We start from the raw sequence: 5,369 nt of genomic DNA, 5'->3' as shown, positions 1-5,369 counted from the left end.
TATAAAAATATTGCAAACTTTTTAGAGCATCTGCCTCAAACAATTATTTTCAGGCAGTAATTGTTTGAGAGTATGCTATGAAAGATTAAAATTTGTCTGAGATGATTCTCTCATTCCACTGAGGAAATAAAGCCACATTTTAAATTATTTTTTGTTGGTATTATTATTTTAGTAATCTGAAGGAAAGGGGGAAAGATACCTTGGGAAGGGTAGAATTTAATGTCTGTTTGGAGGAGGAAGGAGACTCATTTTGCACTGGGGACTGTTGTTATAATCTGTACAGATGAACAGATCTCTTTCACAACTGAAGAAGTAGTATAAATAAATTTAGGAGTATAATTACAGAATCTAAAAATAAGAAAATAATAGCTTTGTTCCAACCTCTTTTTAAATTACAGCATAGGGAACAAATTACACTTTTTTTTTTCCTCATAAATACTTGTGAAATTCACTCAGTTGTTAGATGGAAACCTGCTCTACAGCTAGGAACAATCAAACAGCACCTTTCCACATTCTTTTGCATCTATGAGACCACTCTCTTCACAGATGGCCTTTACTACTAGCAGCCTTGCTATTAGCAAAGCTTTTTTTTTTTTTTAAAACCAAGAGTGCACTTCTGAATCCAAACTCCAGTCTTTACCACTTGCTGTAGTTTGGTTGTAGTCTTGGAGGACGTTAACTTGACTGTTCTTGGTAACTGGGGAAGATGTGCACATTAAATGCACTCCTGACAGTGTGGGAATTTCATCCCATGGGAGCAGACCGCACCGAGCCTGAATAAAAATGAGATTAGTGTGAGTGTGGGGTCTTGAAGAGTTTGGATGTATGAATCCTCTCCAACTTTTTTACACTTTTTAATATGGGCTTAACCTTGATAACCTATGGGATTAGCACTGGGGTGAAATCCAAGATCCTGCTACATCCCATGCTCTCTGGAAAACTAGACTTAGTACAGAACCACATCAGCTTTTTAAACAGTCTGTCTCCAAAGGGCACTACAGCAGAGTCCATTGTCTGTATTGAGGGCCTTTTGCTTTTCAAGTGTTTGTACAGTTAGTTTTTACTTTAATCATTAAACAGCTGAAGACGTGCTGTGAGAGAGGTTCTTTGTCTTTGCCACTCAGATGGTGCTTGAAGCACCTGAGTCACTGTGGTTGCAGCTGCCTTTGTACAAAAAAAAAAAAGCCCAGAATAGCATGGAGTGAAATATAAAAGCATATTATAAAGTCTTTTTTTCTCCTTAGCTTTTAGAAGTAGAGAGTATTTTAGTAGTAGAAAATAGGGAAATATTTTTATTTCTACTCATTACAAGGTTAACTTGACTTGATGTTTACAGTGCTGAATTTCTTACAATTGCATCTTTTTAAGCACGTAGCCTAGGGAGTCTCTTTATCTTCATTAAGTATTTTTGAATTGGTGAAATATTAAACAAATAGCTTTTATAATTTTATATATCGACACCACTTTACATCTAATTCATGCATAAATGGGTTGATGGTTGACTAGATGATCTTGATCTTTTCCAATGTTTATGATTCTATGATAAATCACATATTCATACTGGCATTACAAAATCAATGACTTTTTAAAATCTATTAGTTTTGAAAATGGCTCTGGCTCCTTCTTACACAGGTAGTTCTAAGAGTTTTGCCTAGAAACTGTCCCTGATCTCAGATCCATGTTTCCTTAGTTTTTATGGCCATAGATTCAGATTTCTGCAGGAACAAATCAGTCCTTCTGTCATCCAACTCAGATAAATTAAGTATCAGACTGTTGTCTTGGAAACTGGGTTTTAAATACCATGGTCTTGTTGTGCACAAAAATTGGAGCTCTTCTGATATGTTTGGAAGACTCGGCTAAGGAATAAAAATGCCTTAAGTAAAGGTACCTTCCTATATATTTTTTTTCTTTTTTCTTTTTTTCCTTGTTCTCTAAGCAAATCAAGGAGATTAAAATTGAGGCTGCATCTCCAAGATATCAGATATAGCAAAGCAGCAGCACAACAGTGAAAAAAACATACCTTGTATTTGAAATGGCAGCCTACAGTTAGGCTGCAATTCTTCATCCTAATGAAAAACGTAGCTGTTTTTGCAAGAAAATGAGAGTGTTGAATTCTCCACGCTTGAAAACCTTAAGAAAGTGAATCTGAAAGTTAGTACTGGATTAGATCTCACTTGCAGATAGGGAAAATACTGGAATTTCTTGAATTGGTAATATATTATAACTGTCCCATTACCTTGTCCTTTTGTTTGACACTGCTTTTCTCCAAGTTCCAGACCAATACTGATTGAGTTTCCATGTTTTAAAGACCAGGATATTAAGATTGTGAATGTTATGCAGTAAGTGACAGCAATGTGTTGTTTTCTGAATGTTTCTTTAAGGATAATTAACTTGAACATGGAAATTTGAGAATGTTTTATCTCTTTAAATAAGAGTCCTCCTGTGCTTAGTGTGCTTACACTGTTGGGATGTAATATTTTGAATATTCCACCTGGCTGATCTGTTTAGGTTAAACTATCATAGCCCTTACTCTGCTGCAAGTCGGACTACAAAAAGCTGGGAAGAGGCCGCTTGTTATCTTTTATAGTCTTATATATATAAAAGTATGCAGACAAAAGAAAAAAAAGTGTACCTGAAGAAGGGTGCTGGTTTTACAATGACCAGTGTAACTGACTGGCTGATTGGACTTGGAAGATGGGGAACAGTGAGCTGATTTGCAATGAAGGATCTGAAACATTCCACCCTGTTCCTGCTACAGGCTAGCAGTGGGCCCTATAACAGGAAATACTCTGTCTTGCTTAGGGAGGTATGTCCTCTTTGTTAGTAGCTGATTTGCTTACAACAGATTTTAAAGTCACATCCTGCCCTCAGGCTGTTCAGCAGGGAGAATATATTAAGTGATTAAAGATGCTTGGACAGAAGGGCCATTGGACATTACAACAATGGTTGCAATCATTCCTTTGTTTGCTATGCCAGAGGAGAAAAGACATTTTTTCTAACCTAGATTTCATCTTCTCTCCAACTTGCTAGGCATATTATTTGGGCATGAGTCTCTTCAGAGATGCTGCCAGTTTCTTTACCACATTGTCATACGTGGTTATTTCTTCCTCCAGTGCTCAGCATCAAAATATGTGTCTAATTCATTTCAGCCATATGAAGATGGCTGTGTTTTTTCTTCTCATCATGTGCACTTTACCATGTAGTTAGCAAAACAGCTGATTTTTCTGCTACAGTGATGTGCACTTCATGTTGGAAACCAGGCTGTGATATAAATATCAACAAAAGACTTCTCTACATTACGTTAGAGGGTTTGGACCGTTTCCTGGTGACTGCTAATCTTCAAGATAGAGCTGTAATGACAACTGGCAATGATTAGCACCTCTGCTAGGAAACTTGACAGTGCCTCCAAGCAGGAAATTACAGCGTGACTGACTTTTTCAGTGTTGGTTGCTCCTCTAGGTTAACACTAAAGCATGTGGGTAGCCAGTAGGGTGAGGATCTCTCTGTAATTATTATGATCTCCTTTTTCTTTTACTACATCTATCGTACCAACCAAAGTTACTTGTGGACAGACTGCTTTTATTAGATGCTGTTCAAATGACAAAAGCAATATAATCTTCCATTCCGAAGCCTATATCTGTTCTTTCACCATCCATATAGAATATAATACTAAACACTGGTTTAAAGTAGGCTGTTTTTCTCTCTGCATGCATACATATTTGGAAGATTACAATAGTTGCAGTATCCATTTGTAAATGAAATAGGATTGTTTTGAAATACTGCATTCTGGTTGTTAATGTTTCCATAAGATGTTTGTTCGTGGAACTACATTTGTCACGTTAACAGAATTAAGAAAAGTTGCAGCAAGGTAGTGATAAACGCCATCTGTAAAGGAAACTCAAGTTGAAACAACTTAATTTTTAAGACAATTCAATTTCAGTTCTTGACTGAGAGGGCACACAAGTTAATTTAAAACAAAAGGGAAACAGTATTTTTTGGGCAGGTAGTCAATGAAATAAGAGCTTACTGTACACAGGATTTGTATCCTTTATAAGCTTGTCATCTCTTCTCTTGCTTTCTTTCCCTGTCTCTCTCTCTAGACCCCTGAAGAGCTGGAGGATGATTCAGACTTTGAGCAGGAAGATTATGACGTTCGCAGCCGAACAAGCGTTCAGACTGAAGATGACCAGCTTATTGCTGGCCAGAGTGCAAGGGTGAGTGTAAAACCCATGTATGCTAAGTGTTGGTATAGCTGCAAATGAAAAACTATGCCTTAGAAGGCAAATGCAGTGATTTCAGGTCTTCAGGTCATGTAAGACACAGGAGCAGTATCTCAAAAGCACTGAGTTTATTGAATAATCTTGTATTGTGTTGTATGAGCTGTTTGCTCTGGAAGGCCTTACAGGTTTAGAATGTACTGTAATTATAGGAGTATTCAGCAAATTAAAAATAAATAAATAAGTGTTGCCAAGGCATCAAATGAGAAATCTTACATTAGTCATGTTTCCCAGTGTGCAAACTTGTCAAGTACAGCTGAGCAGTCCCTGTAATTTAATTGTAATTGAAGACACTTGTTACTGAGTCAATGTAATTTTACCAAGGTAATTATATCATGATGAACTAGACTCATTGTGATTTGTGACCTTAGCTTGTGCGTGGGGATTGCAAATTAAGCTGATGAGTGCTTCAGGGGTCACAGGTGCTGGAAAAGTGGAATTTGTTGACACACAGGATTACATAACCCTCTGATGTATATTTATTTTTCACTAACCAGACTGGTCAACTCAGATTAAAAACAATAATAACAGCATATAATTTGGGGGACAAACAACATGGTAAAGAAAGACAGTCAAAAAAATAACAGAAAAAATAATAATAATAACACCAGAATTTTCTAGCAGAGAACCACCAGGGAACTGAGAGCTGCTTGAATTATTTGCATGGCTGTTTTACATGTCTACATGTTTCTTTTGATAGTGGAACTTGCTGAAGTGAAATAAAGGATGAGATGAGAAGCATCTCCACATGCACATGCAAGCACTATAGCAAAAGCTAGTAGGAGGGAAAGTGACTTCTTACTATTAATTCTGGAAGAGGTCTTACAAGGCTGAGAACTTTGAAGGCCAAAAGGCAATGATAGTATGAAAGATTTTAAAGGACATGAACTGAGAGGTTATCAGCTGTTGTATAAATAACAGTATGCTAGGGCTTGAAGTATACATTTTAGACACTGAAAAGGTAATGTCAGCCTAAATTAACTTTATGTAGAGGTATGGGAGGAATGCAAGACAGATGGAATGAAATCTGTAGAAGTCTCGTCTTTGATTCATTTCTATGAATACTGAATACAGAGAGGAGAGGAGAGGGGA

The sequence above is a fragment of the Meleagris gallopavo genome, chromosome 4, assembly GCF_000146605.3.
Source record: "Meleagris gallopavo isolate NT-WF06-2002-E0010 breed Aviagen turkey brand Nicholas breeding stock chromosome 4, Turkey_5.1, whole genome shotgun sequence".
In the NCBI taxonomy this organism is placed as follows: Eukaryota; Metazoa; Chordata; class Aves; order Galliformes; family Phasianidae; genus Meleagris; species Meleagris gallopavo.
Note: the sequence above shows the minus strand (reverse complement) of the source record.